Source organism: Coregonus clupeaformis, unplaced genomic scaffold (assembly GCF_020615455.1).
Source record: "Coregonus clupeaformis isolate EN_2021a unplaced genomic scaffold, ASM2061545v1 scaf0218, whole genome shotgun sequence".
Taxonomy (NCBI): domain Eukaryota; kingdom Metazoa; phylum Chordata; class Actinopteri; order Salmoniformes; family Salmonidae; genus Coregonus; species Coregonus clupeaformis.
The window spans coordinates 360373-372500 of NW_025533673.1; the positions used below are offsets into that span (position 1 = coordinate 360373).

At 51.5% G+C, this 12128-nt stretch overlaps 1 protein-coding gene across 1 annotated transcript in view; it reads left to right on the top strand.

The window, feature by feature from the left end:
• The first annotated feature begins 1686 nt into the window (after positions 1-1686).
• Positions 1687-12128, top strand: part of nkpd1 (NTPase, KAP family P-loop domain containing 1) — a 56751-nt gene continuing 46309 nt past the window's right edge. Inside the window, exon 1 of the mRNA XM_045214228.1 lies at positions 1687-1820. The gene's annotated coding sequence lies outside the window, so the exon portion shown is untranslated. The remainder of the gene's footprint in view (positions 1821-12128) is intronic.

Below are 12128 nucleotides of genomic sequence, written 5' to 3' on the forward strand. Positions count from 1 at the left end.
AGCTACCTGCTGCCCCTGTCCCCCCGCCCCCTGCTGAATAGACACCACTAGTCAGCTACCTGCTGCCCCTGTCCCCCGCCCCTGCTGAATAGACACCACTAGTCAGCTACCTGCTGCCCCTGTCCCCCCGCCCCCTGCTGAATAGACACCACTAGTCAGCTACCTGCTGCCCCTGTCCCCCCCGCCCCCTGCTGAATAGACACCACTAGTCAGCTACCTGCTGCCCCTGTCCCCCCGCCCCCTGCTGAATAGACACCACTAGTCAGCTACCTGCTGCCCCTGTCCCCCCGCCCCCTGCTGAATAGACACCACTAGTCAGCTACCTGCTGCCCTCTGTCCCCCCGCCCCCTGCTGAATAGACACCACTAGTCAGCTACCTGCTGCCCTCTGTCCCCCCGCCCCCTGCTGAATAGACACCACTAGTCAGCTACCTGCTGCCCCTGTCCCCCCGCCCGCCCCCTGCTGAATAGACACCACTAGTCAGCTACCTGCTGCCCCTGTCCCCCCGCCCCCTGCTGAATAGACACCACTAGTCAGCTACCTGCTGCCCCTGTCCCCCGCCCCTGCTGAATAGACACCACTAGTCAGCTACCTGCTGCCCCTGTCCCCACCCGCCCCTGCTGAATAGACACCACTAGTCAGCTACCTGCTGCCCCTGTCCCCCCCGCCCCTGCTGAATAGACACCACTAGTCAGCTACCTGCTGCCCCTGTCCCCCCAGCCCCCTGCTGAATAGACACCACTAGTCAGCTACCTGCTGCCCCTGTCCCCCCGCCCCCTGCTGAATAGACACCACTAGTCAGCTACCTGCTGCCCCTGTCCCCCCGCCCCTGCTGAATAGACACCACTAGTCAGCTACCTGCTGCCCCTGTCCCCCCCGCCCCTGCTGAATAGACACCACTAGTCAGCTACCTGCTGCCCCTGTCCCCCCGCCCCCTGCTGAATAGACACCACTAGTCAGCTACCTGCTGCCCCTGTCCCCCCGCCCCTGCTGAATAGACACCACTAGTCAGCTACCTGCTGCCCCTGTCCCCCGCCCCTGCTGAATAGACACCACTAGTCAGCTACCTGCTGCCCGTGTCCCCCCCGCCCCTGCTGAATAGACACCACTAGTCAGCTACCTGCTGCCCCTGTCCCCCCCTGCTGAATAGACACCACTAGTCAGCTACCTGCTGCCCCTGTCCCCCCCGCCCCCTGCTGAATAGACACCACTAGTCAGCTACCTGCTGCCCCTGTCCCCCCGCCCCCTGCTGAATAGACACCACTACTTCCTCTTCTTCAAACATCAGTAATACAGTTGGGGTATGTTAACTACAGAGTCAGAGCATTTATCCCAAGACCAATGCAGTGTGATCATTGTAAAGATTTTGGTCATGTTTCAAGTGTTTGCAGAAGGGAGAAGCCGAGATGTCCAAGTTGTGGAAAAGATCATGTCATGTGTTATAAGAGTGATGAAAATATGTCATGTTGCAATTGTGGTGGGAACCATGAAGTGGTTCCTGGGGCTGAAAGAAGCCCCACCACCAACTCAGGCCCTAGTGCCTGAGAAAGGGGATATGGAGATTTAAAAGAAGGAAGAAGTGGGAGTTTTGTTTTGTTTTGTCAATGTGCAATTTTATTTCAGTGGATTAAGTTAGTTTCCCTGTTATGTATGGATTTTCTTTTTACCTTGTTTTGGTTTCAACCTGTCAAGTTGGTGGTGGCAATACACCTTTTTGGGGGTTGTAGTCTGCCGTAAAACCTACAGAAGAAGAAGAAGAAGAAGAAGCGAGAGAGAGAGCAGAGATTTCATATTTTGTTCACTTTCACTTCCAAATCAAGGTAAGCTTTTTTATTAATTTATTGCCACCGGGGCCCGCCGGTCTAACTGCTAACTGACTATACACTGTCACGTTACTGCATGATTGTAGCGGGTTTACTAACGCGTTAGTTCTATTAGCTATGTTGACTAGGACGTTACTTTAGCTCACATATGTCAGAGTCAAGGCCCGCGGGCCACATCCGGCCCGCGAGAAGGTTTTTTACGGCCCCTGGGATGATCTTGATTTATTATTAGAACCGGCCCGCAGACCGCAGCAAGCCGGCAGCCCGCAGATCTTTTACACGCACCAATACTACATTTCCCACAATGCAACGGTGACGCACCGAGCAGTAGGCTGCTTCATTTCAATATTTATTGGCACAGCAGTCGTCAGCATCACAGTAAAATTAACTTTCAGATACCCATCAAAAATGGCAAAACGGAAGGTGGACACTGAGAACCGGGGGTTTCAAACAAGGTGGGAGTCGGAGTATATGTTCACGGAGGTAGCTGGAAAACCTGTGTGTCTTCTGTGTGGAGAAAGTGTGGCGGTACTGAAAGAGTATAATCTGAGACGACATTATGAAACGAAACACGCGGACAAAAACAAGAATATGGACATGGAACAAAGGCTACAAAAGGCAGAGGAATTAAAACGAGGCCTCAAATCTCGACAGGCTCTGTTCAAAAAGCCAAATCACAAGGCCAGGCTGCTGTCAAGGCCAGTTTTATTTTGGCAGAAGAGATCGCTAAATCAGCCCGGCCATTTACTGAGTAGGTAGTGCTGAACACCTCCACTCAATTCTGAGGATTTCCTCAGCTCAGAGCCTTACCCCGAACATTGATGAACTTGTGGAAAAGATGGGACACCACCAAGTATCACCCTCAACCTCAAACAAGTGAACATTACTGTGCAATCACATATTTAGAGTTTTTACTCAGTTCAAGTTTAAAAGTTAAAGTTTAATATTTGTTTTCACTGCATGTTACTTCTCCTTAAACAAAGTGTTGTTTTTGATTAATAGATTTTTGCACTTTATTTTATTGTATTTCAATCCAATTATATTTTAAAAATATTTCAGTTGAGTGGATGATAGAAAATTGCTATTATTGTTTTTTTCTTTGAAGTAAATTTAGCCCACTTTTGCTAAAATAGAAAATATAGGCTACTGATGGTGTCACGGTTTACTATGCCAGAACCCAGAAGCAGACCAGGACAAGGTACGTTGAGAGAAAGGTGAGTGTTTATTAAATAGATTCCGAGTGAGGCTGAATAATCCAGGGAACAGAGCGGGTGGCGTGGATGGGTTGTTGAGGGTGCAGTGGTTGGTCCGGTACTGGCTCGGCAGCCGCCGACCATCAGGCAGAGGTTGGGTGAAGGTTCCGGGTGAGAGACTGCAGACAGAACAAAAACGGAGGTCAGTACACAGCAAGTCACAAGGTGCAAAACAACAAAACTAACACTAATGGCTCAGAGGCTGATACGCTGACAAACATACTGTTCATAGCTAACGATCCGGCAGGAACTGGATGTTAGGCCAGAGCCTAAGAAGGGTGATGATCAGGACCAGGTGTGCAGATTGCTGATGGGATGCAGGTGCGGAAAACAAGAGCGCTCCCTCGGAGCGTTCCCGAACCCTCGGGAAACTGGAGATTACGAACCGGAACACTAGTCACCAGACAGGACCCGACTCAGACAGCCGGGATCGTTACAGTACCCCCCTCCGACGAACGCCACCGGGCGGACTCCCGGAGCGCCAGGATGGAGGCGGTAGAAGTCACTGATGAGGTCCGCATCTAGGACCTGTCGCCGCGGAATCCAACTCCTCTCTTCAGGGCCATACCCCTCCCAGTCCACGAGATACTGGAAACCCCGGCCCCGCCGTCTGGAATCCATGATGCGACGCACCGTGTAGGCAGGACCACCTCCGATCATCCGAGGAGGAGGAGGAGGAGGCGGAGGAGGCAACAGAGGACTGAGGAAGACAGGCTTGAGGCAGGAGACATGAAAGGTGGGATGGACTCTGAGCGTCCTCGGTAGTTTGAGTCGAACTGCCACTGGATTGATCACCTTCTCCACCACAAACGGACCAATGAACTTCGGTAACAACTTCCTAGACTCAGTCCGTAACGGAAGATCCCGTGTGGCCAACCAAACCCTATCTCCGATGGTATAGGTGGGAGCGGGGATCCGGCGACGATTCGCCTGGAGCTGATACCGGTCCGAAACTCTAAGGAGTGCCTTTCTGGCCCGATGCCAGGTCCGGTGGCAACGACGAATATGGGCCTGAACAGAAGGCACTGAGAGCTCCTTCTCCTGAGAAGGAAACAGGGGAGGTTGGTAGCCATACAGGCACTGGAAGGGAGACATCCCAGTGGCAGATGTAGGAAGAGTATTGTGGGCATACTCAACCCAAGGCAACTGAGAGACCCAGGAGGTGGGGTTGGAAGAGACCAGACAGCGTAGCGTGGATTCCATCTTCTGGTTGGCTCTCTCCGCCTGACCATTGGATTGGGGGTGAAAACCAGATGTGAGACTGACTGTAGCTCCAATGGCCAAACAGAAGGACTTCCAGACAGCAGAGGTAAACTGAGGGCCACGGTCGGAAACGATATCACTGGGCAAACCGTGGACCCTGAAAACCTCCCTAACCAGGATCTCGGACGTCTCCGAGGCAGAGGGAAGCTTGGCAATAGGCACAAAGTGGGCGAACTTGCTGAATCTGTCCACGATAGTCAGAACGACCGTGTTCCCCTCAGAAGCGGGCAACCCAGTGACGAAGTCCAGGGCCAGATGCGACCATGGTCGCCGGGGAATAGGAAGGGGGTGAAGTAGTCCAGAGCTGGGCCGATTGGTACTCTTATTCTGCGCACACACTGGACAGGCAGCAACAAAACCCCGAGTATCCTCGGCCATGGCAGGCCACCAAAAACGTCTGCGAAGAAACGCCATTGTCCGAGCCACGCCAGGGTGACAAGCCATCTTGCTGGCGTGGGACCATTTGAGGACAGCAGGACGAACCGACTCAGGCACAAACAACCGACCGGGTGGACCGTTACCGGGACCGGGCTGAGTCCGAAGGGCCGCCAGCACCTCCTCCTCAATCTTCCACATAACTGCTCCCACGACGCAGTTCCGGGGGAGGATTGTCTCGGTCTTGGACCCACTCTCCTCCGTCTTGGAGAACATCCGGGACAAGGCGTCCGCCTTGCCGTTCTTAGATCCAGGTCGGAACGTCAGGGCAAACTTGAATCGTCCGAAAAACAACGCCCACCTGGCCTGACGGGAGTTGAGACGTTTAGCCGATTGCACGTAAGCAAGATTCTTGTGGTCAGTCCAGACAATAAACGGTTGCTCCGCCCCCTCCAACCAGTGGCGCCACTCCTCCAAGGCAAGTTTCACCGCGAGAAGCTCCCGGTTACCCACATCGTAATTCCTCTCCGCAGGCGAAAGGCGACGAGAGTAGTAGGCGCAGGGATGGAGTTTACTGTCCGTGGAGCATCGCTGCGACAGGATGGCGCCAACTCCCACATCAGACGCGTCCACTTCAACGCACGAACTGACGGGCCGTGTCCGGTTGAGAGAGAATCGGTGCGTTGGTGAATCGCCTCTTCAAATCCAGAAACGCTCGATCCGCCTCCGGATTCCACTTGAAGGTCCTGATACTGGAAGTCAAGGCAGTTAACGGAGCGGCCACACGGCTGTAATCCCGGATGAATCTGCGGTAGAAATTCGCAAACCCCAAAAATCTCTGGAGCTGCAATCTCGTATCGGGCTGGGCCCATTCCAGAACCGCTCTAACCTTCTCCTGGTCCATCCTAATCTCTCCCCTGGAGATGATGTACCCGAGAAAGGATGTCGTGTGGGCGTGAAACTCGCACTTCTCGGCCTTCACGAACAGGCGATTCTCCAACAATCGCTGCAGAACCTGCCGGACATGCTGGACGTGGTCGGAAGGTTCCTTCGAGAAGATCAGAATGTCATCCAGGTAAACAAACACAAAGAGACCGATCATATCTCTCAGGACGTCGTTCACCATACTCTGGAATACCGCTGGAGCATTGGTCAGTCCAAACGGCATCACCTGATACTCGAAGTGACCCATCGGTGTATTGAAACCCGTCAACCACTCGTCCCCCTCTCTGATCCGGACCAGGTGATACGCATTGCGTAGGTCTAGCTTGGTGAACACCGTAACACCCTGTAAGGAGTCGAAGGCAGAACTCATCAAGGGCAGGGGATACTTGTTCTTGACCGTGATGTCATTCAACCCCCGATAATCAATACACGGTCGAAGAGAGCCATCCTTCTTACCCACAAAGAAGAATCCTGCCCCCAGGGGTGATGACGAGGGACGAACGAGACCAGCAGCTAGGGACTCCTTGATGTAGGTCTCCAACGCCTCACGTTCAGGTCGGGAGATACTGTATAACCTTCCCTTGGGGTAGACAGCTCCAGGGACCAGGTTGATGGCACAATCATATGGTCGGTGGGGGAGGGAGTGACAGAGCCTTCTGCTTACTGAAAACTTCCCCAAATCGTGATATGTCTCGGGAACCAGGGACAAATCTGGGGGTTTAGCCTCAATCACCTGACTGGGAACCGAATGGGGGCAGGCAGTCTTGAGACAGTTAGCATGACAATCAAGGCTCCAACTCGTTACCTTGCCCGTCACCCAATCGAACGTGGGATTGTGTTCCTTCAGCCAGGGGTATCCAAGGACCAGAGGAACATGGGAAGACGGCAGAATGAAGAATGAAATCATCTCAGAATGATTCCCCGACAACCGCATCTTAACCGGTTCAGTCCTCATCGTGATACGTGCCAGACTACTGCCGTTCAGAGTGGTCGCCTCAATGGCTTCCGGCAATTGCTCCTTGGAAAGCCCCAGCTGTTCCACCAACTCGGCATCAAGAAAGCTTCCATCGGCACCTGAATCGATAAAAGCGTTAAGCGCTAAGCTCTGATTCCTGTTCACAAGGGTAGCCGGAAACGGGGGTCTGACAGAGGTACTGAGAGGTTGAAACTGGCTCGCTAAAAGTCCTCCCAACTTTAGCGAGCCGGGCAGTTTGACGACCGCCGGGAACAAGTGGAGATGTAATGTCCCGAGCTACCACAGTAGAGGCAGCAGTTGGTCTTACGTCTATGTTGACGCTCCTCCTTGGTTAACCCGTGCCGCCCCACTTGCATGGGTTCAGAATCGGGAGAGAGGACCTCTCCACTAATCCATTGTGGTGGAGAATGATCGACGTGTTCTGGTCCACCACCCGACCCGACTGGGAACTGAGAAGCTGATCGATTGGACGGACCCCATTGCTTCTCCCTCCTTCGCTCTCGGACTCGATTATCCACCCGAATAGACAAGGCTACCAAGCTGTCCAGGTCACTAGGCTCCGGATAGGAGATCAACTCATCCTTGAGCTGCTCCGACAGACCCTGGTAAAAGGCCGCTTGCAGAGACTCCTCGTTCCACCCACTCTCCACAGCCAACGTCTTGAACTCGATCACGAAGTCGGCCACGCTGCGAGTTCCTTGGCGAAGCGAAAACAGGCGCCTAGCTGCGTCCCTCCCTCGGACGGAATGGTCGAAGAGCTTCCTCATCTCGGCCGTGAACCCCTGGTATGAAGCCATGCAGGGATCCTGTCGTTCCCAAACGGCTGAAGCCCACTCCAGCGCTCGACCACGCAGCAACTCAATCACAAAGGCTATCCTAGCCTTGTCTGTGGCATAAGAGTAGGGCTGTAGATCGAACACTAATCCACACTGCATAAGGAAGGAACGGCATCTTCCCAGCTCCCCCTCATATTTATCCGGCGGCCGGAACCTTGGGCTCACGGATGGACACAGCTTCAGAAGCGGCAGGCGAGATGGGTGAAACCGGTAGTGGATCCTCCACCGGACACTTACGTTGGTTCTGGACCTCCGTCAGACCGGTAGAAAGGTTCCGAACTGACAACGCGATCTCCTGTAGTACCATGCTATGATGGCCCAACATCTTCTCCTGCTGGGTAATAGCATGGCGAACAGAGTCCAGGTCCGCTGGGTTCATTACTGGCCGGATCGTTCTGTCACGGTTTACTATGCCAGAACCCAGAAGCAGACCAGGACAAGGTACGTTGAGAGAAAGGTGAGTGTTTATTAAATAGATTCCGAGTGAGGCTGAATAATCCAGGGAACAGAGCGGGTGGCGTGGATGGGTTGTTGAGGGTGCAGTGGTTGGTCCGTACTGGCTCGGCAGCCGCCGACCATCAGGCAGAGGTTGGGTGAAGGTTCCGGGTGAGAGACTGCAGACAGAACAAAAACGGAGGTCAGTACACAGCAAGTCACAAGGTGCAAAACAACAAAACTAACACTAATGGCTCAGAGGCTGATACGCTGACAAACATACTGTTCATAGCTAACGATCCGGCAGGAACTGGATGTTAGGCCAGAGCCTAAGAAGGGTGATGATCAGGACCAGGTGTGCAGATTGCTGATGGGATGCAGGTGCGGAAAACAAGAGCGCTCCCCGGAGCGTTCCCGAACCCTCGGGAAACTGGAGATTACGAACCGGAACACTAGTCACCAGACAGGACCCGACTCAGACAGCCGGGATCGTTACAGATGGTGCCTTGAATACCGGTTTCTTTCATTTAATGTTCATGTTATGGGGATTTTTATATAAAGGAAATTTGTCTTTTGTGTCTGTTGAAAATTAAAGATTACTGACAGAGCCATAAGAAAATATTGCTTTATTTATCTGATCATATTGGAATATATTTGTTAGGTTTTCAGTAGGTTCAATTAGGTTCACTAGACTATATGCGTCATTTAAAAAATTTTCAATGAACATTCGAACAGTCCGGCCCTCGGCTTGTAGCTAAATTTTTTATTTGGCCCTCCGTCCATTTGACTTTGACACCCCTGCTTTAGCTAATATGGTGACAACGATGTAGGCTGTGTGTAGCGGCCATGACATGGTTTGGCTTGGAAAGGTTTTTTCGCCTGGTCACATACAGCTGATGTGTTGTTCATTGAAGTCCACAAACGAAGGGAAAAGGTGAGAAGAGGAGAGTGGATACAGTCGTGGTCCAAAGTTTTGAGAATTACACAAATATTAATTTTCACAAAGTCTGCTGCCTCAGTTTTGATGATGGCAATTTGCATATACTCCAGAATGTCATGAAGAGTGATCAGATGAATTGCAATTATTATTGCAAAGTCCCTCTTTGCCATGAAAATGAACTTAATCCCCCCCAAAAACATTTCCACTGCATTTCAGCCCTGCCACAAAAGGACCAGCTGACATCATGTCAGTGATTCTCTCGTTAACACAGGTGAGAGTGTTGACGAGGACAAGGCTGGAGATCACTCTGTCATGCTGATTGAGTTAGAATAACAGACTGGAAGCTTTAAAAGGAAGGTGGTGCTTGAAATCATTGTTCTTCCTCTGTTAACCATGGTTACCTGCAAGGAAACACGTGCCGTCATCATTGCTTTGCACAAAAAGGGCTTCACAGGCAAGGAAATTGCTGCTAGTAAGATTGCACCTAAATCAACCATTTATCGGATCATCAAGAACTTCAAAGAGAGAGGTTCAATTGTTGTGAAGAAGCCTTCAGGGCGCCCAAGAAAGTCCAGCAAGCGCCAGGACCGTCTCCTAAAGTTGATTCAGCTTCGGGATCGGGGCACCACCAGTGCAGAGCTTGCTCAGGAATGGCAGCAGGCAGGTGTGAGTGCATCTGCACGCACAGTGAGGCGAAGTCTTTTGGAGGATGGCCGGGTGTCAAGAAGGGCAGCAAAGAAGCCATTTCTCTCCAGGAAAAACATCAGGGACAGACTGATATTCTGCAAAAGGTACAAGGATTGGACTGCTGAGGACTGGGGTAAAGTCATTTTCGAGAAAAGGGGCATCGAAAACACCTGGTCGGAGAAGACAAGGTGAGCGCTACCATCAGTCCTGTGTCATGCCAACAGTAAAGCATCCTGAGACCATTCATGTGTGGGGTTGCTTCTCAGCCAAGGGAGTGGGCTCACTCACAATATTGCCTAAGAACACAGCCATGAAAAAATAATGGTACCAACACATCCTACGAGAGCAACTTCTCCCAACCATCCAAGAACAGTTTGGTGACGACCAATGCCTTTTCCAGCATGATGGAGCACCTTGCCATAAGGCAAAAGTGATAACTATGTGGCTCGGGGAACAAAACATCGACATATTGGGTTCATGGCCAGGAAACTCCCCAGACCTTAATCCCATTGAGAACTTGTGGTCAATCCTCAAGAGGCGGGTGGACAAACAAAAACCCACAAATTCTGACAAACTCCAAGCATTGATTATGCAAGAATGGGCTGCCATCAGTCAGGATGTGGCCCAGAAGTTAATTGACAGCATGCCAGGGCGGATTGCAGAGGTCTTGATAAAGAAGGATCAAGACCTTTGACACTAAAAGCCTTTGACACTTATGGAATGCTTGTAATTATACTTCAGTATTACCATAGTAACATCTGACAAAAATATCTCATAACACTGAAGCAGCAAACTTTTGTGAAGACCAATACTTGTATCATTCTCACAACTTTTGCCCCGACTGTAGAGGCTAGAATGAATACAACGTGGCTGTTATGAAAGTGAACTCTGTTTATGCATGATCAGGGGTGTATTCATTCTGCCGATTCTGTTGAAAAAAAATTCTTAAACGGAAACAAACGAAACGGGGATAAAAATACCTGAATTTGTCCATTAGAAACTCTCGTTTGCAACTGTTGGACTAATGATTACACCCTAGAGCAGATAGATGCAGGCAAGAGTGTGCAAGGCGGTATTGAATGTGTCGCTGTCTGTCCATGTGTCACTGTCCGTCATCTCAAATATGTTTCTCTCGACCTGTGTGTCACCTACGTTGTAAACTTTCATTCATAGGCTAAGTTGTAGCAACCTCGTGATGTGAATAGGGAAAATTCGAGTATCATGTAGTAGCCTAAACCTATCGGTGTTACATTGAACTGGGTGAATGGAATATGTAATGACAGTCATCCAACATGCTGTAATAGAAATAAGGCCACGCTGATGAGAAAATAATCGTCCTCCCTCATCATAAACGGCACTGACAGCCACTGATGCATACGAACTGCTTGTCAAATGTAGAATTGGGAAGATATACACTGAGTGTACAAAACATTAAGGACACCTGCTCTATGCATGACATAGTAGACTGACCAGATGAATCCAGGTGAAAGATATGATCCCTTATTGATGTCACTTGGTAAATCCACTTCAATCAGTGTAGATGAAGGGGAGGAGACAGGTTAAAGAAGGATTCTTAAGCCTTGACACAATTGAGACATGGATTGTGTAGGTGTGACATTCAGAGGGTGATGCCTTTGAACGGGGTATGGTAGTAGGTGCCAGGTGCACCGGTTTGTGTCAAGAACTGCAACTCTGCTGGGTTTTTCACGCTCAACAGTTCCCCGTGTGTATCAAGAATGGTCCACCACCCAAAGGACATCCAGCCAACTTGACACAACTGTGGGAAGCACTGGAGTCAACACGGGCCAGCATCCCTGTGGAATGCTTTACACACCTTGTAGAGTCCATGGTCCGACGAATTGAGGCTGTTCTGACGGCAAAAGGGGGTTTAACCCAATATTAGGAAGGTGTTTCTAATGTTTTGTACACTCAGTGTATGTGGAAAATGTGTTAAATTGTGAGTAACTAGTTTATGTCTGGTTAAGATCATATGAAGTGCTCAGCCTCCGGGAGATTACTCCTCTACTTTAGAGAGAGAGAGAGAGAGAGAGAGAGAGAGAGCCAGCCAGCCCGCCCGCCCGCCCCCTGTTCTGTGGAGCCCTCCTCCACCTCCTCCTCCTCCTCCTCCTCCTCCTAGCCCCCTGTTCTGTGGAGCCCTCCTCCACCTCCTCCTCCTCCTCCTCCTCCTCCTAGCCCCCTGTTCTGTGGAGCCCTCCTCCTCTTCCTCCTCCCCCTCCTCCTAGCCCCCTGTTCTGTGGAGCCCTCCTCCACCTCCTCCTCCTAGCCCCCTGTTCTGTGGAGTCCTCCTCCTCCTCCTAGCCCCCTGTTCTGTGGAGCCCTCCTCCACCACCTCCTCCTCCTCCTCCTAGCCCCCTGTTCTGTGGAGCCCTCCTCCTCTTCCTCCTCCTCCTCCTCCTAGCCCCCTGTTCTGTGGAGCCCTCCTCCTCCTCTTCCTCCTCCCCCTCCTCCTAGCCCCCTGTTCTGTGGAGCCCTCCTCCTCCTCCTCCTCCTCCTAGCCTGGGGTCTCTTCCTCCTCCTCCCTAGCCCCCTGTTCTGTGGAGCCCTCCTCCTCCTCCTCCTCCTCCTCCTCCTCCT